Source organism: Anas platyrhynchos, chromosome 2 (assembly GCF_047663525.1).
Source record: "Anas platyrhynchos isolate ZD024472 breed Pekin duck chromosome 2, IASCAAS_PekinDuck_T2T, whole genome shotgun sequence".
NCBI lineage: Eukaryota > Metazoa > Chordata > Aves > Anseriformes > Anatidae > Anas > Anas platyrhynchos.
This window is the reverse complement of record NC_092588.1, coordinates 38,627,373-38,652,153: the sequence shown is the minus strand read 5'-3', so window position 1 is coordinate 38,652,153 and position 24,781 is coordinate 38,627,373. Positions and strand designations below refer to the sequence as shown.

The 24,781-nt window shown below is 41.3% G+C and overlaps 1 long non-coding RNA gene across 1 annotated transcript; it reads right to left on the bottom strand.

Annotated features, from left to right (window-relative positions):
• Positions 1-570: 570 nt before the first annotated feature.
• On the bottom strand, positions 571-24,215 carry LOC140001699 (uncharacterized). Its single transcript, XR_011807190.1, has 2 exons — positions 22,556-24,215; positions 571-799 (listed from the first exon to the last, which is right to left on the bottom strand). It is a non-coding gene; the product is annotated as an uncharacterized lncRNA (long non-coding RNA).
• Positions 24,216-24,781: the final 566 nt, after the last annotated feature.

The window sequence follows — 24,781 nt, the reverse complement described above, 5'->3', positions numbered from 1 at the left end:
AATGCTGGATGGGGGGTGTTCAAGTGGTGGTCAGACTAATTCCTCAAGAAAGGAGGCACCTAATTTGTTCCTGGGCTGCAGTGCTCATCTCTGAGTTCTCTGCTTGCTAAGTTAAGAGGAGAAGAAAACTTCTCCAAAAACAGGTAAGGTGTAAGGGGACACAGTCATCTTAAATTTGATGAAAAAAGTAAGGTAGTGTGTTTGGTCCAATCTGTCTCTTGATTTCCTTCATGTTTGCTTGCATTCTCAGGCCATAATTAAAGCATTAGTTGAAGTAACTTGGGGCTTCATAAAGCAGGTCCTAATGCAGAAACTTTTCCGTGAGCTGTGTTGACTGCTACTCAAAAGAACTGAAGGGCTATTCATTCACCATGTACTGTTAGACGTATCAGGTCCATCTTTCATTTGCCTATTGAGTGTATTAGGATTTCATAAAAACTGGGAGTTTATTAAATTAATTTGATTAGAATTGGCAATAAAAGTGTTAAATAAAACTTTCTTCACCCTCCTTTCTAACCAGTAAGTAAAAAAAAAAAATAATAATAATAATAGAAATATCAGCAACACAAATATGTATCTGTAATTTTAATAATAATCATTTAAAATACCATTCTTCAAAAAATCTTTGAAGCAGCTGCAGCAGATATTGCTACCCAGTAACTTTGTGTAGGTGGACTCCCAAACTATACACAGGCCTGTTGAGGACAGCAGACAGTATCTGTGCTTTGCAACTCTTCTTGTGTGTATTGATCTGCAGGACTGGGGCTGCATCTCATATCTTGGAGAAATGCAATTGTTCCTGGAAAAAAAAAAAAAAAAAAGTATTTTTCCACTTTATCACTATTGCTTTAAAACTTCAGAATCTGGCAGCAATATCAAATATATACATACATTTCACTTTTTGTCAGAGTTCATTTTAGTGCTTTTCTGGTAATGTGGCAGCTATTTGCAAGAAACAGCTCAGTGCAGTTGGAAATATTTAATTTCCAGAAAGTAGAAGTTTGGGGCTCCTGTTGAGTCCTAAAGACTGAAGTTAATATATAGGCCCCAACCTTGCTTTCATGTATGTCATTGGCAAAATTCCCATTGACTTCAAGTAAAGCAGGATTGGCCCCATTTCAAAGAAAACGTATTATTAAGTTTAACATTTTAAACCCACAAACATAAGGAGTAGACTTAACATTATCGAGATTGAGCATTTTATTTTCAAATACATTTGACAGTGTGTTCAAAGAAATGTGGCTTATCTTTTAAACTTTCATATTGCTGGGTTGAGCAAAATGGAAGCTGCTTTCAATTAAATAATGCAATGAAATGTATTGGGACAGAATTGCATTTGGCAGGAGAAAATACTGTATTTATCTCATTGTAATCCATTCATTGGTTTATGACTCCAGAGTCCTCAAGCAAATATCATAAATCCACATGATGTCTTTGCATGTTCTAGCAGATTTCTCATTTAGGATTCAGAGTTAGCTGAAAGATGTGTTAAAACTCATGTAACTGGGCAGCTTCCTGTCAACCACCCTTTCTGAGAAGCCTCAGAAGTGGCAGTGATTACAGTGAGGTTTTGGATGAAGTTGCACACTAGAAATTGGCTCCAGATATGTCCACTGCAGAGGAGAATACCATCTGAAGGAAGTATAACTGAAATCTCCTGCAGCAAACCAGCCAAAATGCTTTGGGTTTTTCTGACATCACAGCTGTAAAAGAATGTCAGTTTTAGGGGCAGATGTGTAAAACTCCTAAACTAAAAGTATTGCCAGGATGTAAGGCTACCCTAACCAGTGATGGATGCCACTGTTTACCTGGATGGAGTTTCTCATGCATTGTCCTATTTTACTCAATGGAGGTTTGCCTACCTTTTAGTTGCACAAGTGACAATACCTTGTTGCAGATACTCTGCTAATAAAAGTGCAAAAGAGATGTGCTCCAGGTGCTCCTGAGTACAGTGAGTTGTATTCTGGTTTGGGTGTGGGTACAGGGAGCAGGAAGAGGAGGGGACTGAAGGCTTCCTCAGCCCTGCTCAAAGGCTGCAATGGAGATTGTGCTGCTCTGGGTGCAGGAATCTGTCTCAGGCAGTTAATAGAGGAAACCTCCTACCTCCACTTGTGTGATGAGACCTCTGTGAACGGGGTTCTGGGAGGACAGATGGTCAGGTTTGAACACAAAAAAAAAAATAATAATATTTGAACAGTGTTCTTCCTCCATGCCTTAGATGTTGATTGGACCTTGCTTGCTCAGTTGTGTATAAATATGTATATGTTCTATGATGTGTTTGATTTCTTTTTGTATTATTCAAATAGAGAACATAGAGAAGATTCAAAGGCAGTCAAGAGTAGGGTTGTTATATCCTAACTTCTCAGAGCTAAGGGATTTTCTGGAATGTCTCATGAGAAGCTTCTGATACCAGCTTTGAACTGCATGAGCTAGGGTAGGGCCAGTTCTCTCTAATGTTTTTATAAATTATCTGGATGCAGGACTTGAATGCATACTAAGTAACTATGTTTGCAAACCACACTAAATTAGGAGTCACTCCTGATTCCCTCAAGAGCGGAAGGTCTTGCAGAGAGATCGTGACAAACTGGAGGGCTGCTTCATGAAGTTTAGCAAGAGCAAGTGCCAGATTCTACACCTGAGATGGGGCAACGCCAGCTATATGTACAGAAAGGGGGACAAGAGGCTGGAGAGCAGCCCCCCAGAAAAGGACCAGGGGGTTCTGGTCAATACCAAGTTTAACATGAGCCAGCAGTATGCCCTGGCAGCCAAAGGGGCCAACCATACCTTGGGGTGCATCAGGCACAGTACTGCTAGCCTGTCGAGGGAAGGGATTTTCCCACTCTGCTCTCTGGTGCAGCCTCACCTTGAGTACTGTGTGCAGTTTGGGGCACCACAGCATAAGAAAGGACATAAAACTATTGGAGAATGTCTAAAGGAGAGCTACAAAGATGGTGAAGGGTCTAGAGGGGAAGATGTATGAGGAGCAGGCTGAGGGGAGGCCTCATGGCAGCCTGCAGCTCCCTCACGAGGGGAGTGGAGGGGCAGGCACTGAGCTCTGCTTTCTGGGGACAGCGACAGGACCTGAGGGAATGACATGGAGCTGGGACAGGGGAGGGTCAGGCTGGGAGTTAGGGAAAGGTTCTGCACCCAGAGGATGGTCGGGCATTGGGACAGGCTCCTCAGGGCAGTGGTCACAGCATCAAGCCTGCTGGAGTTCAAGAAGAATTTGGACAACGCTCTCAGACACATGATCTGATTTTTGGGTGGAGCCAGGAGCTGGACTCTGTGATTAATGTCCCTTCCAACTTGGGATATTCTGTGTTTCCCAGGTATATGCAGGGACTTGAGCTGCCAAGGCCTCCAGATTCCCTCTGTCTGCTCTTACAGAGGCAAGGGGTGAAACATGACTTCCCACTTTCAGGGAAAGTGATGAAGGTGCCTGGTGTGTTACAGGTCTGCTAGGGCTCCAACAGTCATGGAGAAAACATAAAAGCTGACCATGAGAAAACAAGAGTATGATAAAGTACTCAGATAGGATTTTATTTGCCATTTGAAAGAAGTAACAAAAATACTTTTATCATTGTCTGCTTAGTAAACAAATTTACTGCAACATTCAACCTTCCTAACACTTGCATACTGAGTTAAAAGTAACAGGATTAGGCCACTAATGATATTACCAGTAACTGGAAAAATGCATGCTTGTTTACAAAAATGAACCTTAGTATGCTGTCAGTTGAAAGAACCTGACTGTATTTACAATATGGAAGATGAATCTTTTCATCCACTGCTTTTTACTACAGCAATTACAGATGCTGTGAGCACTGTAATTGGGGGAAAATGATTCTGATAATTTTTATACTGACAAACCCATTCAAATAAATGATAACCGCAATTTCCCCTATATCCAGAATAACTCCTCTGCAGACTTCAACATAGACCAATGAGTATTTCATTAATCTGTCTAATTTCATGTTTATCATAATACAGAGAGAACATGTACTGAGTAAACAGGTTGTTTCAGAAAGTTAATAACTCCTTCTAGATGAGACTTTGTGACTAAACAAACACTGAGACATAAACATGAGCTAACTAGTCACAGTCAGCTCAAGGAAGCAAGCACAACCACATAACTCAGTTTAGGCACAGAAGATAAAATGACTCAAAAGTCATTTTCATTTCAGTATGCTAAGACAAATAATTCATTTAAAAATACATTTTTAAAGATTTGATCCTGTTCCACTGAAGGGAGTGGTTTGCCACTGAACAAGACACCAAATTGTCAGAGCCAGTCCGTTGATGAAGTCTGAAAACAGAATTAATGCAGAATGCATATTTCAGAATATTTCACTATATTATACACTTTAGAATGTATATTTTGAAATATACTTGTGGCTTCCTAGAAATATTCAGTTTCTGTAATAAGGAGAAAAAAAAGCTGTGAGAAAATCTGTTCTTTTTTTTTTTTTTCTGTAAAAAATGTATACTTTCTTGTTGATACAGGATGTAACCATTAAGTAGTCTTTGACATTTCTCTTTGAGAAGATTACAGATCTTTCTCTAAAACACCAATTTTAAATGCTGTCTTGTTATCTACAGTTGATGCTCTTACCATTCCTTTTTATAGCAACCATTTTTCAAATGCCTTTTGAGTCAGTCCTTCAGTCTAGTAACCATTGTCTCTTTAAACACTTTTTATTCTGCCCCATGACTAAACTGCTGACTATCCCAGATCTAAAAGATGAATTACTGCAACAAAAAATATTCAGCCATCAAAATGGCTGCTGTCTTTGCAAGAGACTGCATTATATACTGGAAGTGGCCTAGCATAGATATTCCCAGTATTAATGATGTATTAACAAAATCAGAAACCCATTTACCATTTAATGTGTTAATGAGTCAAGAGCTAGTGGGATAAGCATATCAGAAAAAAAACAGTGCATAACTTCCTTGTCTCTCTCTGTGTATTATCTTTTTTTCATGAATTGTTGTTTACACTGAAATTTCCTGTGTCTCTACAGAAGTTATGCTACCTCTGCTGGTAAATCTGGCTGTTTGGATCTGTTTATATGTTGATCCAGCAAAAAATGTGCTTGGTACATCCTCTGCTGGCAACATTTGGAAACATCAGTTTGGTTTGTAGAGAACTGATTCTTTGTTTTCTACCTTGGTGTATCGGAGCTGCCTCTCTACCATTTAGGCACCTCTGACTTTGCTGGAGGGGGTCCCAGGAACCAGACAAGAGGAACAGGGTCGCCCCCACCATTTGGCTGCTGGGGCAGGGGACGCCAGCCCGGGGCTGTTTGCTATATGGCTTCAGAACAGCTGATGGCACTGTCACACCACGGCTCTGAGGCTTGCATGTTGCTGGGCTGTCCAGCTGTCTGAAATCGAGGAGTGCAACTCTCATCGTTTTTATGGAAAAGAAGTAAAGTTGCGTAGGTCTCTCTGCTGGTTCCTTTTACATTTTTCTCTTGGGGAAACTGTTGTAGTGCTCTGTGAAGAGCTGTCACTCATGGAGGTACAGTAGGCAAAACCCCACTCCAGAGTGGGAGTTAATGTAGACAAGAACATACTCCTGACTCTCCATATTTAATGCAAACAGGGCAATGTAAAAAATATTGAAGTCGTTTTCTGCTAGAATGTACAAGTTTGATTTAGCAGAAAGTGACAGCCCGGCTGTTTAGAAAACAGCAAGGTGAGATCCCTTCACCTCTCCCTGCTTTTCTGTGCACACCAGCCCAGTAGTGCTAGCAGCAGGACTGGGAGCTGGAGAAGGACAATGTCAGTTACAGATTAATTATGTGTATGAGGAATGAAGAAAGAGCTATGAAATCAGTGTGAAATTCTATTAATTTAAAATTGGCTAGAGCGTGATCATCTGAAGAGCATGTTGAAATTGTTCTTTTTCTAATCAGAAGGTTTCCTATTCTACCCAAAAAATAGTTTGCCTTTTTTTTTTTTTTTTTCCCTTCTTCATTCTCTAACTTTGGGAGATAGACAGGTAATGTACAAAATGTTCCACTGTATTACATTTCACTCTAATAGCAGAGGGAGATTAGTTACTACTTAATCAGATGCTGTCTTCCCAAGGCACATTGATGAGGCCATGAAATTAAGCTGTGCAAATTTCTCAGTCCCAGAGCCTTGATTGTGCTGGGGATGAATTTGTCCTCCAGGGTGAGCTACATGATGAAAGCAGAGAGGCTGGGAAAGAAGAGCATCAGGGATCAATGGGAGGTTGGCTGAACCACCAGAGGTGCCCAATGCCTGGGGCTGGGGCTTCCCTGATGCCCCTGACTGCCCAGTTCCTGGCTGGGCAGTGGGATGGGATGTGCTTCCAGGTCCTGCCCTGCTGTCCCAGGGAGCCACCAGTCTTCATGATGCAACTGTCATACTATGTCCACATCCAAGATGACCCAAGAGGGACTGGGGGGATGACAGGAGAAAGTGAGCACATTTGGTCCAGAGGAAAGGCTTTCTAAGAAGACAGAGAAGGCTCATACATGAATCTCTCTAAAGCAATTTGGATCAATATCCATCAGTCACCCTTACTTCAGTGCTGGTATAGGAACAGAGAGTGCAGTTCACCATCCCCATAACTTTATAGCAACAACGGGTAGAAGAAGCTCATGCATGGCAAGGGAAAACCTCTTCTGGGAACAAATGCTCCAGACAAGCCTGCTTGAAGGTATTCCCATTGGATTCTCCCAGGCAGGGAGAAGGAATCGTTATTTTGCCTACCCTTTTACGACCTTCCTCAGTGATTCAGGAAGGATCAAACTTTTTCATTAAGTCCTTCCAGCTCAAGAGCTGAGTGCCATGGATTCAACAGTGAGATTTCAGACCTCCACAAGGCCTGTTAGGTCTACTGGGGTGGCTCTACCTTTTTCTCCCAAAACAGAGGTGATCTTACTGCAAGTACCATGAAGTCCATCCATTTCCAGCCATACAAACAATCCCTCTTTCAAAGGACTGACTTCAAGGTTAGGCAGAACTGATGTAATTTCATAGTAACTTGCTGTGAACCATCAATATGTACAGTCTGCAATCCTAATGTTACATTAGTATTTGAACATTTAAGTATTTGGACAAATATTTATTCAAATTGCCTTATTAGGAAAGGCAATGTATGAGACATAGCTTCCTGGGTACTAGAATGGCTTACTATGGCTCTGGCAAGAGGAAAATATGTGCAAGTATAACACAAACCTGATAAGCAGAAAATAAATAGCTTCCAGGCCATCTCGTATTGCTCATAGAAGGTTTGCCTGAGGCGTTATGTAAGAAACAGATCCTGAGCAGGACTAGTCTCAGAAGGTGACAGTCAGTTTTGGAGAAAAGTGCTATGCTTTGGCCAAATCCAATCCACATACCATCAGATCAAGGCTTTAAAAGTGGATAGAATGGGATAAACATTTATCCCAAGAAGTGCATGAACACTTACATGACTTTCATACAAAGTTAAACTCTGATTTGATCGCTTTGTTAAAAAAAATAAAAAAAAAATAAAAAGTAAACATACATTTGTGACTCCTGGCACATCCAAAGAAAGATAACTGTGTCCCTATCTAAAGCAGTCAGCAGCCTTTTTTGACTCTTCACCTAACATCAATCACCTGATTGGACAAACAGGAAAGATTTAAAAAAGATCATAAAGTTCAGAGTTCAGCGTAACTTGTGCTTTACTCTGGTAAGGCCTGAAAGGGTTTTCCACAGCTTGCTTCATTTTCCAGTCTCTTGTGTGGGCAGTGCTCTCTTACACTGCATCTCATAGAATCATCAAGACTGGAAAAGACCTTCAATATAATCAAGTACAAACATCAAATAACCTACCAAGTCTCATCACTAAAGCATATCCCTTATTACCACGTCCACACATCTCTTAAACCCCTCCAGGAATGCAGACTCTACCCCTTCCCTGGGCAGCCCTTTCCAATGCTTGGCCACCCTCTACATGGATAAATTCTTCCTGATGTCCAATCAAAACCTCCTCTGGTGCAACTTGAGACCATACCCCGGCACAACTTCAGATCTCCACACTGGGCCTGACTCAGACTTGAGCCTGTACATGCTGAGCCTGCTAACTCCCTGCAAGAGTGGTCTACATCCCATGGCCAAATGCAGATCTCAGCTGGGAGGCAGCAGGCAATGGAGTAACCCAGTGTGGTAATCACTGGCCACAGCTGTCTCCTCTCCACAACTGTTGCCTTACCTTGAGCTACAAACACCAGCCAAATGCAGGATGCCTGCCTCTCCCTGATAAGACTAGTGCTTGTCTAAACTCCTCTTTCTATTCTGCTGGTGGCTATTTGGCTGCTGGCATCAAGGGCTACTGAGATGAGCCAAGCAGTGAGCTCTCTCTCTGCCTGGTCTCTGCTGGCAGAAGGAAACCAGTGTGTTGGGCTAAATAACCTCCAAAAAAGAGGGAGCTCAGGGAGTGATGGGACTCAGGTTGAGGAGTCCTGTGTCTAACCTAAGAGGTTTCCTAGGGCCCAGAGTGAAAGAGTGACTCAAGGTGCTAATCCCAGACACTTGCAGCCTAAATGATGTTTTGATCAAACATAATATTGCTGGATGCTTCACTTATTTTATATCTCAGGTCCTTGGTATTAGAGAATGAATTGTGTTGTTGAACACAATGTGGATCACTGAAGGAAACTCTACTGACCAGGTGGTTCGCGACTCAGGTGAAATTACCCAAAGGATTCTTTCTGGTCTTAACATCAGGAAGGGTATTACTTTGCTAAAACTGAGGTTATACTTAGACAAGACGGTAAACCAGTTTTAAGATGCTTATTACAAGATCAAAAGCCCCATGGCCATATGACACAAAACACTAAAACAACTTCAGTCTGTCAGTTCAAATTTGTTCCAAATATTTTGAATTCTTAGTACAACTTCAATCTGTCTTGACAGATCAGTTTTTAGCTCGTCCTGCCCACTCTAATTTTGTGCTGAGTACACATCATCTGTTTATCCATAGTTGGGATAAAGTCTGGCATATATCCATACCCAGTACTCTGGCTAATTCATCAGAAATATGCCCATGTCTCACTCAGATCAGATTGGTAGCATGGCATGATCCAGGAGAAGAGAGATCTTATGCTGTTGAAGGTGAGCTTGCATGCACCCTGTTTTCAGAAATGGTACATGACAGAAAAATGGTTCTAGGTTTAACTATAAAAATTATTTTTCTTGTAAAACTTCTAGAAGATATGCACTCGATTTTTTATTTTTTATTTGTTTTTTGCATGAGCTGTAGGCTGACTTTGAATGCTTCTTTTACCAAAACAAAAATCAAAAGCTACAGAATTGCCTCTCCTAAGAAAACACATATTGCTTATGCTCATGAAAAGAACACATATGAAAGTCAGAGGTCTATAAAACATCCTGAACCTGACAGTGCATGCACATTTCCAAATTCGTCTCTACATCTTGGGTACTTTTCTTGGCTGTTTGCTTACAAATGCCATTTATGCATAAATATTACCTTTCCCCACTTTGAACAGAGGAGGACGATAGGTTTCTTGCGTTACCTACAAGTGATGTAAGCAAACATTATGGAGTCTGACTTCCCAAGCTCTGTCATTAGTATCAAGAGTTTTACATTCCATGAGGTAACAGATTTCATATTTTAATGACTGAATGCTTTCTTACACAAAACAAGAGAAGGAAAAGCAAGGTTTCCATCCCACCCTGTGCCAAAGCTCTTAAGCTCACTTTTGTGAAACCAAGTTTAGGCACACTGTATGCTTTTCTCTCAAGGCAACTAATTCGCTGAAAACAATTTCAGAATTTTTGCAAATGAAGGGGAGGTGTTACGGAGCAAAAGTGCAATGAAACACATAGTTTAGCATTCACATAAATGACAACAGGATTCTCCTCTAATTCAAAAAAGAAGCAACAACAGCAACCTGTCAGTTGCACCTCCACTTCTTAAAAAAAAAAAAAAAAAAAAAAAAAGATAAATATCCTCAGTGCTCTACCCCTCAGCTTCATGTAGGCTACAAAGACAGAACTTGACACTGACTTAAGGACAGTGGAAGAAAATTTCTGCACCTGATAACCACAAGACATCAAAAGGATCTTCCTTCTCTGCATTTACCAAATAAAGTCAGTGTGAAATGAGCTTTAGAGAGCTTGTTAGCCTTTTAGTGATTAAAAACACAGTTAATTGTGATGGAACACTAACCACAATTATGGTAATCAACTCTAAAATGAGAATGAATGCTTAATATTAGATTCAATTTTGTTAATGAGAAATGGATTTAGGAACTGTTACTTGATTAACTAACCAAGAGCTGTAAAGAAACAAGGAAAGCCTGAACACAATACAGAGCTCAAATCCTTCTGAGAAATGATAAATATTATAATATCAGGTAGCACACAAAAAGCAGCTGTGCTCTGCAGCCGCCCACTACTAAATGCATTTGGAAAAGAAACTACACCAGCAAGGGAAGGTACCAGACGAGGAGCAAGAGGAGGTTGTATCTTGGAGCATGGGCATAAAACCAACATGAACAAGTGGCAACAGACTGTGGAGGGAGGAGACAGAGCTCAAATGTAAGCATTACAGGACACTGCAAATGACCCCTCAACATCCCACTGTGCAGAGGCAAGGGTCCTGAAAGTTGCGAGGTGTTTTTTCCATCCACATCTTGGAACCTCAACACAGTAAGCACCTAGGAAGGGGCAGAAGATCCTTGCGCCCTGGGGAAATCCTGTGAGAAACATCTTTATATGTACTGGGTTTACATAACAAGGTTTTGGTAGCAGAGGGGCATTCACTGGGGACCAGCTTTTTGCGCCAGGAACGTGATTCCACAGAGCTGTCAACCATTTTTTTAGCTAGGGGTACAGTAGGAGCTGGGAGGGGACTGACCCAAGACAGCTGACCCAAACTGGCCAAAGGGTTATTCCATACCCTCCAACTTCATGCTAAACAATATATAGGTGTGGCTAGCTGGGATGGGGGGGAGAGAGAAGAGATCTCAGAAAAGCAAATTTAAATGTCATTAATGTCAAGAAAAGTCATTCTGATTCCTATATTCTTTACCTGTCGTGACTAGACAGATGAAAATCAATGACAGTAAATACGACTTTAAGGTCATTTTCTTTTTTCTTTTTTTTATGTTTATTTATCTTATTTTAACAGGCTCTGTACTAATTTTCCTCACAGAATGACTAACAGAAATATGACCCTTACGCACCCTTTGTAGTTAATTCATTAGGTCAACTCTAACCACTGAGCCCCTTGTCAGGTTATTTCTCTTAGCAATAAGGAGCAATTGACCTTAAAACATTGAAGCCAGGTAGATGAGCCTATTCCACAAGGTCTCTTGGCTCCACCTTTGTTAAGTGAAATCTGCCAGGTGCGGATCATTTGACCTTTGCTATATAGGAAGCATGAGGACTTATAGGAGGAATGGTTTCTTCAGGGGAGTTTGAGGCTCAGGTTACCTAGGGTGCTTTTCTATTGTCATGGTGGAATGGACTCAGTGTTCCCCAGCAGGCTGCTTTTTCTTCATGTTTTCTATCGTCTCTGTGAAATAGTTTTAGAGATTCTATGAGCTAGTTATGTTGGTGGTGCCTTCTCAGTACAGTAAAACCCTGGTGGTGCTACTTCAATGGGAAGTAGTTTGGCAGTGACTCAAGTTCAGCAGCTGGCAGGTAAGTGTTCTACAGTTGTTTCATGTTGGGGGGATTGAGTACTTCCTTCACCTTTTCTGTTTTCAGTGAAGTTACATGGATTCTAAGCTTCCTTCCCAGCCCTAAATAATAATAATACAACATCAGAAGCTCAAGTGCATGCAGGTAAGGCTGACATTAAAGAATATTTTTAAGTATTAGTTAAGATTGATCAACGGGCTTTATGAAAAAGGTGCCTTACTGTGAATTCAGACCTCACATTGTGGTAAGAAGAAAGAGATTTGGGTAGATACTGGCGGTGTTATCAGTACTTTTGGGAAGTGTCAGTTGTGAGAATGTGCTGTTCATAAAAGAAATGCTATTTCCACAATATGCAAGTCAAAAGCCTTTCAACTACCAGAAGTTACAGTTTCAAGGAGATAACTTGAAAGAAAAAAATTATTGTTGGCCATCTACCCCTGACCCCTCCATAGACTGGCACCTTGAAGAAGTCTGAAAGGGGTTGTTGTTAATGGTTTTTGAGGTAGGGTCAAGGGAAGATATGTTTCCCATTTGTTCATTCTCCCTTGCTCTCCTCCAGGTGAGTTATGGTAGCTTTGCAAAGCTTCAGCTATCCTTGGGATGTTCAGAGGAGCATGTTCCTCTCGGTATGACTCCAGAATGCACTTCAGGTTTTCTTTAAGATTAAACAAATCCTTAAGAGTGTCATCCAGAGACGTGTTGAGAGGCAGAATGGCTACGTGTGGCTGGGTCACAGTAGGAGAATCAGTCCTGGTTGCCTGTCCCTGAGTTTCTTTTCTGTTACATGAACAGCCAGAGAGACTCTGTCTTTCTTCTCTGAGTTCAGTGCTGCCTAGTCTTATGTTTTCAGTACTCAGTAGCGTACCCCAGACTTATGTATTTTGAGAGGGATTGCACTCCCCTTACATCATATAGGAATCCCATTTTTCTTTCTCAAGGGTGAATGGTGTAAGGTACTTGGAAATCATTGCAGGTTGTCCGTGTTGTCAATTGCTACGTAAATGAAGGCCATGCAAGTACCTTCTACTCTTTCCTCTTCCCTTTCATTTGTTGTCTGGCTACTACCAAATATTACATATTTGGTGAAATGCCTTAAAACAACATTACTTTTTAATTAACAACTTTTTTTTGTCTCTAGGTCTGCCAGCAGCTGACCAAGTAGAAAGGTGTGCTTTTCTCTTCCATTCTTGTATAGAGTTAGAGGCAATGCCAATTGAATCCATGACTGAGGCTCTGCAATGGTGCAAGTCTATCCTACTACTTCAAATTCAGTGATGCAACCTGAGTTTACGCTAATTAACTTCCAGGGATTGAACCAATTTAAAGCTTTTGGATTATGACAATTCTTGGAAAACATTCCCACAGGTTTATTTTCTTTTACATTTGTTTGCTATCTCCATTTCATTCAAAGCAGTCAGGACTGGTTTGCTTCTCTCTTCTCTGGAAAAGTTCTCTACTAGGAATCATTATTAGAATCAGAATCCTGATCTAAAAGTATGATGAAAAGTGTTGCACTCCAAGTTGGAAACTGGAGAGGAAAATGTTCCTGTATACATAAGAATTGTACTCAAACAGCTGATTACACCTCTTCTTACACCTTAACAGATGCTTACACCTTTTAAGGGAAAACTTTAAACCTGAGAAGCAACAGGCAGTTTTCTACGTTTCCCTTGGGGATAATGTACACTTCTGTATTTTGCTTCTATACAAACAGTTCAATCTTTTAAAGTCCCATTGTCAGTCATACAACCAGACAACCTTGCATGGCATTTCATGTTCCCCTCAAGACAGATCAAGCCCTGAATGCAAGATCAGACAAGTAAATAATGCCAACATGTAAAACTAATTTTACAAATTGTAAATTTGTAAATACATTACTTTGGGGGTTTTTTTTGGGACAGTTTGTGGGGCTTAACTGTACTGCAGAATGTCTTCTGCTGTGAACTGAAATTATACCTCTATGCCACAATGTCCTTTTTTTTTTTTTTTTTTTCTTCTTTTGGTGGTGCTGGGGGAGGAGGTGTAAAGTTCTTTGTGGACACCTGAAGGAGTTGCAACATAATAAAATTAGGTAAAGGAAAAGTTCCTTCTCTGTTGTTGTATTTGTTTCCTTTTCCATACTGTCTTAAAATGAAGGTCCCATTTCCTGGCCTTTGGCAGATTGTAAGTATGCCAGAACACTTCACATTATGTAGATCATAGTTGCCTGAAATGCTATCATACCTACAGTCTGCTGCAGGCTGAAAAGTAGCCTATGCCTCAGGTACTGTTTTATGCCTTTGCTTTTGTTACTATGTCCTGGTAAGTCTTCCAAAGGGAAATGAAATGATCCTACCCAGAAGAAACACTGTCCGGAAGACACTTGAGTTGTTAGGGCCTGAATTCTCACCTGAAGAAAGAGGCTTTAATCTATCCTGTCTTGTTTACTCCCAAAGGAGCGTGAAAGAGATGCCTGTCCTTGTATCTGAAGAGGAGGTGAAGGAACAGCTAGTGCAAGGAACACGAAAATGCATTGTGCCAGACTAATAGGTGGTAAACTCTGAGCTGGGAGACTGAAACAGAATTATCTAGGTGGGAAGAGACCTCTAAGATCATCAAGTCCAACCTCTGACCTAACACTAACAAGTCCTCCACTAAACCATATCACTGAGCTCTGCATCTAAACATCTTTTAAAGACCTTCAGGGATGGTGACTCAACCGCTTCCCTGGGCAGCCTATTCCAATACCTAATATCCCTTTCAGTAAAGAAGTTCTTCATAATATCCAAGCTAAACTTCCTGTGAAATGTCTTCATCTGATTTGTGTCCATATGGAACAATGCTAGGGCTGCATGATGTGATGAAATGTGACCTTCTGTCTTACATACCCTTGTAGTTATACAAGTCTAAGAAAAACAGAGTGGTTAATGTATATAGTTCTTGTATCTTGCAAAGGAATTGTCCAGCAATTTGTGTCAATAGGGAACAAGAGAACAAAGGTGTTTCAGAATAACTGCTAACTACTAAGACTATTGTATGGGACACTATGCAAGTCTCTGATATGTGGCCAAGAGATTAAGGAGAAGGGAAAAAGCTGAAGGACAACTAAAAGACAAAGCTTGCATGGGATGCTGTGCAAGTCTCTGACATCCAGACAAGATGGACAAAGGAGAAAGACAAGGAAAAAGCCTCAGAGGAAGACTACGAACCTTCAGCACGAGAGACTCCTGGAGAGACCATCAGAGACTGATACGCATGTGCCAGTGGGAGGGTTCAGATTCTAGGAACTAATTATAATAACCCTGCCTTTTCTAGAAGTAGTAATGAATATGTATTAGCCTAGGAGCATAAAAACTAGCCGTCTGATGTTACTTGTGTGCATTTTGGAGGAGCAGAGACTCTTGGCACACCCAGCGCTGTTTTCTTAACTCCATTTATTAAATTGTAAACTATAATTGCAATCCTATTTGGGACTCAGTCATTTATTACGCTCCTCTGGCACAACTTCAGCCCATTTTCCCTCATCCTGTCACTAAGCACCTAGGAGAGTAGAACAACGCCCACCTCGCTACAGCCTCCTTTAAGGTACATGTAGAGAGCGATAAGGTCGCCCATGAGCCTTCTCTTTTCCAGGCCGAACAATTTCAGCTCCCTCAGCCACTTCTTGTAAGACTTGTTCTCCAGACCCCTCACCAGCTTCATTGCCCTTCTCTGGACTCGCTTGAGCATCTCCGTGTCCTTCTTGTAGCGAGGGGCCCAAAACTGAACACACTACTCGAGGTGCGGCCTCACCAGAGCCGAGTACAGGGGGAAAATCACTTCCCTAGCCCTGCTGGCCACACTGCTTCTTATACAAGCCAGGATGCTGTTGGCCTTCTTGGCCACCTGAGCACACTGCTGGCTCATTTTCTGCCCACTATCAACCAATACTCCAAGGTCCTTCTCTGCCAGGCAGCTATAAAACCACTCAACCATCTTCAGACTTCCTGAGCTAGAGAAACACTTTGGCTGCAGCCTAAAAGCCAGAAGTTCCCCAAGCCAGCCAATCTTCTTGCCACGACCTGCCAGAAAACAGCTGCCCTGGTTTCACCTAGGATAGAGTTAATTTTCCTCCTAGGAGCTGGTAGGGTGCTATGTTGTGGATTAGGATGAAAAGAGTGTTGATACCACGCTGATGTTTTAATTGTTGCAGAGCACTATTCACACTAAGCCAAGGACTTTTCAGCTTCTTGCTCTGTCCTGCCAGTGGGCAGGCTGGGGGTGCAGCAGGAGCTGGGAGGAGACGGACCCAAGACAGCTGACCCAAACTGGCCAAAGGGTTATTCCATACCCTCCAACGTCATGCTAAACAATAGATAGGGGTGGCTAGCTGGGATGGGGGGGGGGGGAGTCTACTCAGGGATAGTCTGGACATTCAGCGGGTGGTGAGCAACTGCATTGTGCATCACTTATTCCGTACGCATTAGTAATAGCAGTACTATTATCACTATTTTTTTTTTCCTGTCTTAATAAACTGTCTCTGTCTTGACCCACAGGCTTCATTTTCCTATTTCTCTCCCCCATCCCAGAGAGGGATGGGGGAGGGTGAGCGAACGGCTGTGTGGTGCCTAGCTGCTGGCCGGGGGAAACCACAACAGTAATGTAGTCATGTAACCAAATTAAAGCCAAACTTTCTCATCACTAAAGCATATCCCTTATTACCACGTCCACACATCTCTTAAACCCCTCCAGGAATGCGGACTCTACCCCTTCCCTGGGCAGCCCTTTCCAATGCTTGGCCACCCTCTACATGAATAAATTCTTCCTGATGTCCAATCAAAACCTCCTCTGGTGCAACTTGAGACCATACCCCGGCACAACTTCAGATCTCCACACTGGGCCTGACTCAGACTTGAGCCTGTACATGCTGAGCCTGCTAACTTCCTGCAAGGGTGGTCTACATCCTATGGCCAAATGCAGATCTCAGCTGGGAGGCAGCAGGCAATGGAGTAACCCAGTGTGGTAATCACTGGCCACAGCTGTCTCCTCTCCACAACTGTTGCCTTACCTTGAGCTACAAACACCAGCCAAATGCAGGATGCCTGCCTTTCCCTGATAAGACTAGTGCTTGTCTAAACTCCTCTTTCTATTCTGCTGGTGGCTATTTGGCTGCTGGCATCAAGGGCTACTGAGACGAGCCAAGCAGTGAGCTCTCTCTCTGCCTGGTCTCTGCTGGCAGAAGGAAACCAGTGTGTTGGGCTAAATAACCTCCAAAAAAGAGGGAGCTCAGGGAGTGATGGGACTCAGGTTGAGGAGTCCTGTGTCTAACCTAAGAGGTTTCCTAGGGCCCAGAGTGAAAGAGTGACTCAAGGTGCAAATCCCAGGCACTTGCAGCCTAAATGATGTTTTGATCAAACATAATATTGCTGGATGCTTCACTTATTTTATATCTCAGGTCCTTGGTATTAGAGAATGAATTGTGTTGTTGAACACAATGTGGATCACTGAAGGAAACTCTACTGACCAGGTGGTGCACGACTCAGGTGAAATTACCCAAAGGATTCTTTCTGGTCTTAACATCAGGAAGGTTATTACTTTGCTAAAACTGAGGTTATACTTAGACAAGATGGTAAACCTGTTTTAAGATGCTTATTACAAGATCAAAAGCCCCATGGCCATATGACACAAAACACTAAAACAACTTCAGTCTGTCAGTTCAAATTTGTTCCAAATATTTTGAATTCTTAGTACAACTTCAATCTGTCTTGACAGATCAGTTTTTAGCTCGTCCTGCCCACTCTAATTTTGTGCTGAGTACACATCATCTGTTTATCCATAGTTGGGATAAAGTCTGGCATATATCCATACCCAGTACTCTGGCTAATTCATCAGAAATATGCCCATGTCTCACTCAGATCAGATTGGTAGCATGGCATGACCCAGGAGAAGAGAGATCTAATGCTGCTGAAGCAGAGTTTGCATGCACCCTGTTTTCAGAAACGGTATATGACAGGAAAAAAAAATCAAGGAAGAAAACAAAAAGTATGGAATTCTTAAGAAAGCTGATGAGGAAAAAATAATTATATTGGATTTAAAAGGAAAAAATAAAAAAAAAAAAAAGGAAAAAAAAAAAGCATGTGAAACAGAAGATATGAAAACCATGCAAAAACTGCATGTAATGCACATATGGTTACACATACTACTACAAGTAAAGCATTTGAGAATACAGATTAAACATAATTCAAGACTAGGCAGAAGGTCAATGAAATCTTCTGCAACTGATGAAGGAATTGCTGGATGAAGTTCTGTGGTCTGTGCTATGAAGACCAGGCTAAGTAGACAGTTAACCTTTGTGCTTTAATGTTGGTTGACTTGTTGGTTGTAAGTAATTGAAAATCACTTTGGTAAAGTAGTCTGGATTTCGCATATTTTTACTATAGCTCTGAATGTAAGGCTATACAACTGGAACCAAACAGGATGAATGTATCAGTAAATGGGATTACTCTATATGGCAGAGAAGAAGAAATATCATTAAAATCTAATGAAAGACAATTTAAGAGATCAAGAACATTAAAAAAAAAAAAAAAAAAAAAGCCACATGATCATATTAATAGTAACTGAAGAACTCTTGAGAGCAGGTTTAGACTTGACAGATTTCTAACTCCTTTCCTTCCTTTTCCAAATGTCCTCCACTTACAGGTGTGACTGCTCCATTTTTAGGTGACATGGGTCTGCAACGGGATGTAGATGTAGATGTCCATCACAGCTAAACTGTCATCTGGAATTCTTTGGTGCAATGGAGACCATATTCTGATGGACTCATGCTTTCCAAGCTACAGCAGAGCAAGGTATCTGAACGAATGCAGTTTCCTCTCCCTCAGAGCACACTTGGTGCCTGCTCATCAAGAAGTGGACAGGGAACTTGGCTGATTCTAATGTGTAAATTCATCATAACACTTTTTTTTTTTTTTCTTGAAATACTTTATTTTCAGTTACTTGATGTATTCTAAATATATATATATATATATATATTCTGCTGCAACACTCTTGAATTATGTTACCTGTGAAGTCAGTGGGAAAATAATGATTTTATCAGCAACTTTCAAAAACAAGTCAGGTATGTAGTATCCATCTTGGAATGAACTTTGAACATTTAGAAACACAACTTCTTCTCAGGTATAAACATAGACCAGTTCTGGTGAAACATCTTTACAGTTGAGCTGCTTGCTTTTTTTCTAAAAGGTGCTAGGTATAACTATAAATTATTATTTTTTTTTTTTTGTAAAACTTCTAGAAGAAGGACAATCTTTGTTTGTTTGCTTGTTTGTTTGTTTTGTTTTTCATGAGCTGTAGGCTGACTTTGAATGTTTCTTTTACCAAAACAAAAATCAAAAGTTATAGAATTGCCTCTCCTAAAAAAATACATATTGCTTATGCTCATGAAAAGAACACATATGAAAGTCAAAGAGGTCTATAAAACATCCGGAACCTGACAGTACATTCACATTTCCAAATTCATCTCTACATCTCGGGTACTTTTTTTGTCTGCTTGCTTACAAATGCCATATAAACATCAATACTACCTTTCCCCACTTTGAACAGAGGAGGCGGATACATTTTCTTGTGTTACCTACAAGTGATGTAAGCAAACATTATGGAGTCTGACTTCCCAAGCTCTGTCATTAGTAGCAAGGGTTTTACATTCCATTTCATATTTTAATGACTGAATGCTTTCTTACACAAAACAAGAGAAGGAAAAGCAAGGTTTCCATCCCACCCTGCGCCAAAGCTCTTAAGCTTACTTTTGTGAAACCAAGTTTAGGCACACTGTACGCTTTTCTCTCAAGGCAACTAATTCGCTGAAAATAATTTCAGGATTTTTGCAAATGAAGGGGAGGTGTTATGGAGCAAAAATGCAATGAAACACATAGTTTAGCATTCACATAAATGACAACAGAATTCTGCTCTAATTCAAAAAAGAAGCAACAACAGCAACCTGTCAGTTGCACCTCCACTTCTTAAAAAAAAAAAAAAAAAAGATAAATATCCTCAGTGCTCTGCCCCTCAGCTTCATGTAGGCTACAAAGACAGAACTTGACACTGACTTAAGGACAGTGGAAGAAAATTTCTGCACCTGATAACCACAAGACATCAAAAGGATCTTCCTTCTCTGCATTTACCAAATAAAATCAGTGTGAAATGAGCTTTAGAGTGCTTGTTAGCTTTTTAGTGATTAAAAACACAGTTAATTGTGATGGAACACTAACCACAATTACAGTAATCAACTCTAAAATGAGAATGAATGCTTAATATTAGATTCAATTTTGTTAATGAGAAATGGGTTTAGGAACTGTTACTTGATTAACTAACCAAGAGCTGTAAAGAAACAAGGAAAGCCTGAACACAATACAGAGCTCAAATCCTTCTGAGAAATGATAAATATTATAATATCAGGTAGCACACAAAAAGCAGCTGTGCTCTGCAGTCGCCCACTACTAAACGCATTTGGAAAAGAAACTACACCAGCAAGGGAAGGTACCAGAGGAGGAGCAAGAGGAGGTTGTATCTTGGAGCATGGCATAAAACCAACATGAACAAGTGGCAACAGGCTGTGGAGGGAGGAGACAGAGCTCAAATGTAAGCATTATAGGACACTGCAAATGACCCCTCAACATCCCACTGTGCAGAGGCAAGGGTCCTGAAAGTTGTGAGGTGTTTTCTCCATCCACATCTTGGAACCTCAACACAGTAAGCACCTAGGAAGGGGCAGAAGATCCTTGCGCCCTGGGGAAATCCTGTGAGAAACATCTTTATATGTACTGGGTTTACATACATGTAACAAGGTTTTGGTAGCAGGGGGCTGTATGAGCACCCTTTGTGAGCAGAGGCCAGCAGCTGCTCCATGTCAGATCAGAGTCAGCTCCAGCCCCTCCAAAAGGAACCCACTGCTGGCCAGAGCCAAGCTAGTGAGCAATGCTGGTTGGTCCTCTGGGAGAGCAGACTGAAGAAAAGAAAAAAAAAATACTGCTGCTTAGCAAAAGCTGGGAGAGAGGTGTGAGAAATGAGAGAGAAGCAGCCCTGCAGCCCCCCAGGTCAATGCAGCAGGAGGGCAGGAGGTGCTTCAGGCAGGCAGCAGCAGTTCCCCTGCAGCCTGTGGAGAGACCCCTGGTGGAGCAGGCTGTCCCCCTGCAGCCCATGGGTCCCACATGGAGCAGATTTCCACGCTGCAGCCCATGGAGGAGCCCCCAGTGGAGCAGGTGGAGGTGGCCTGGAGGAGGCTGCAGCCCATGGAGAGCCCCCGCAGGAGCAGGCCCTGGGCTGGAGCTGCAGCCAATGTGTAGATGTGTAGACTGGGGTTTCCTGATGTTCAGGAGAGGGACTCCCCAAAATATGTGTAGGTCACCTTGAAGTAATAAATGGTTACGTTATTTTTAGTATTACTAAGCCCCTGGGGATTCTGCCAGAGGAGGGGGGGGGGGGGGGGGGGGGGGGCTGGGAGGGGTGAGCTTGCCCCTTTCCCATGCTGGGTGTCATGCTTTCCACCACGGACCCTCATGTTAACACTGAGGTGGCACCCACCTTCACATCACTGCCACAGCCAGACTTAACGCTGTCTCTGCTACAGGTTGCTGCTGCTCCTGGAGCCAAGCAACCTGCTTAACTGGAATTTGTGCCATCTCAGGTACATTAATTTTTATTTGATTTCCAGAGTTTATTTGTGAATTTTATCCTAGTAGATGTGATCTCAACAAATGGCTTAATCTACAGTTTCCTTTCAAATAGAAACGAGCCTCACTATTTATTTATTTATTTATTTTCTTGTAGAGTATCTCTTTGCCTACAGATCTCTTCTTGAATAAGGGGCATAGGTAAAGGGAAAAAAAAAATGCCTGTCTGATACTAAGAGAGATATCCACAGATGCTGAATTATTTTCTTTGTCTGCCTTTTATGGTGGGAACCAAACTCTGCCTGAAGCTCTATAGTATGCAGACATCTAGTGGCTGTATAACATAGTGCAATTAAACATATTTACTGGACACCTGTAAAAATTTGCAGTCACATCATCCGATGGCCAGATACCATGACTTCTGTTGAAAACAAGTTATTTGGATCTACAAGTCCATTTGCCGTTCATTATGACCCTAATCACAGGTATTTTGACATGCTCTGGCCTTGTGTTTTTCTAGGATTTTGTACTAGGAGTGGTCAATACATACAATGCCAAGAAATCAGAAAGGTTCAAAATGCTGTGGCACATCTGCTAAACTGCAGCCTACAATTTCACACTGAGAATCATGCACTTGATAATCATTACCAGCTTTCCTGCCAAGAGCACAAAGCTCTCAGGGTTTTTGTGTTTGTTTTTGATTTCTCTTGAGTAAACATCTCCTTATCTTTGTGAATTACTGCATGTTTCTAAGCCATGAATAAATCTTTCTGCTACTTTTGGTTTGCATTTTTTCTTTTTACTCAGTCACACATATATGATAATACAACTAAAGAGATCAAGTGTTTTTCTAATTATGACTCAAGATAACGACATTCAATTCCAGCTGACCTGTAGTGCATAAAAAAAAATAAAAAAAAAATAAAAAAAAAAAATGAAAAGGTATCTTCACAATATTAAGTAAAACAAAACAAAAATGTTTTCCAGAATTGCTTTATACCTTCTATTTAAAATACCTCTGACATGGTGTATCATATGCAGTTGTATGTTTCACTGCTTTATCGTAGCTTTCATCTGTTTCAAGCTCACCACTGTCAGATGTTTACATAGGGGGCACTTCAGAAAGCACTGTTTGTAGTGTATATTTATATTAAAGCCTAAGGGATGCAAGGAGTTTATGTCTATATAAGATCAAGATGTTTTCATCTCCATCTCAGACACTAACATTGTCTTAAATAATGTGCAGAAGAGTTGCTTACGTGCTTGAAACTCCAGCCTTCTCCAGTGCTTCACTTTTCAGAATAATGGAGCATGTGTATGTCTTTCTTGTCTTCCTGGGAGAACAAAAAGAAAACCACAGGGAATGTGGTGAACAGTTGGGGTTTGTGACAAGGATTGTGCTGTGTGCTGCCCCAGGAGGAGCAGCCACTTCCCTGGGGCTGGTGTGAGAGGGACAGAACAGCAGGCTCAGGGAACAAGGCTTCCTAGATGTGGTTTCTAACCACTGATTTGGGGGCTGGCTGTGACTTCATCAGAATGGGCTATTTTCAACCCAGAATGGGCCACTTCCAACACAGTTGAGTTGAAGTGGAATTAGAGAAGGAATATTTCCAGCCACATCTCTGCTAGAGGAAAGGACACTTACAGAAATTTCTCTATGCTGTCTTTGCTCTCTTCTGTCTTTGCACTTTCTTTTCTTCTTTGTTGTTCAAGGCTTAAATAACTCATTGTGTACTTTATTGGGCAAATTCTTTTCAAGTTTACCTAATATTTCCCATTCTCAGAACCCATCTTCTGTTGTTTGCCTGATATTTGGGGAGGAGAAGGGTCTCTTTGAATCAAGATGGGGTCAGGCTCTGGGGAAGACAAGCAGAAATGAAAAGCTGATATTGCCTCTGTACACAGCATGGCAAGAACATTGGTGAGAAGGATGTGAAGATACTGGACAGAAGGGCCACAAAAATGACCCAGCACGGAAAAACAAACCTTGCAGTTGAAGTCATCAGCTCAGCAAATTTATCAGGGAGAAAGCTGAAGAGGTAACCTAACTACTGAGTCAATGCTGAGCATTTAACTTTGCAGATAAAGTCATAATACGTTCTTCTGGACAAGGACCGCTTGTTACAGGGCAATATGAAGAGTCTCTCTCTAAACTAGCTGACTGCCCTGCTTCTTATGCCTGGTACTGCATGGATAGCAGCTCTGTGATCAGAGAAATGTCCCTCAGGTGATACAGGGGAGAAGGCATTTTCAAAGTGCGTGTAAAGATAAGTTCATTAATACACGTGAAGCATTCAAACAAATGCTATAAGAAAGGATGCCCCATGAGAAAATGAATGATTATTTCTTTAGAGCAAGTCTTGAACACCATCCAGTACAAAGGACCTGGGACTGAATAATGAATATTGGGGAAAATAGAAGGAAACAGGACTTAGATATTAGGCAAAGGGTAAAATAAGCAAATCATACAAACACCAACTGAATATGTACAGTGGCAGTGAATTGATGTCAGGTGCACAGTCCTCATACTGGAATTTCTTAGCTTTAAGTAGCAATTTTAAACTTCTTTTTAAACTGTTCTTGGTTTAAAAACAGTATTTCTATGTATAGCATTCTAAGGATACAAATACACACAGTGATGTGTGCTTATGATGACAGATAGTTATGGTTTCATAAATAAATGTGTATATAAACACTTCCAAACACATTCTGCGTGGTCCAATCTCAGGAGATGTGGTGAATGGTTCTCCAGCCACCTCGCATTTCAGCAGACAGTGCTGGTGTATGAAGGAAGAACACATTGCAAAGCTAGTTCAAAATTATTTTTACATGCCCAGGACCACAGCCCAGAGTGCAAAGCATTCTGAAAATGAGTCTGAACACAGGTGGAGATCTTTATGCCTCCGAGTTTTCCTTGGGAGCTCCAGAAAACTATAGAGAAACCCCAAGAACACATCACCTGCAGTTGGAAATCAGCCACAGCAGACATCCTGCCCTAGCTCACCTGCCTTCTCCCAAAAGTTGGGTTTCTTCTTATTCCCTGTGCTATCCTAAAATTGACATGAAGGCTGCAAAGCCAGCCTATGCCTCATGAGGCATAGTTGCTTGTATAATGTCATAAATTTCAAGATCTACAGGTGTGTAACTGCTACCTGTGAATTTCTTCTGGCCTCAACACATACTGGAAACCTCTAATTCACATTTGTAATAAGTCCTTAAAATTATATGGTGCATCATAGACATATATAATTATCTTTAAAAATACTTCCAATGCAGATAGCAATCTAATTCAGAAGAACTTTTGTTGCTACAGGCTTGAAGAGGAAATTATTAACCTTACACTACCCTTATAACACCTTTATCAATTCTTATGATTTCTTAAAAACATTAATACAAAGGCAGGCATGTGGAACTCTAATTGAAGAGTAGCAGAGCCTTGCCACACTCAATAAAACCTCTCATGGGTGAAGTGTAACCGGAGTAAT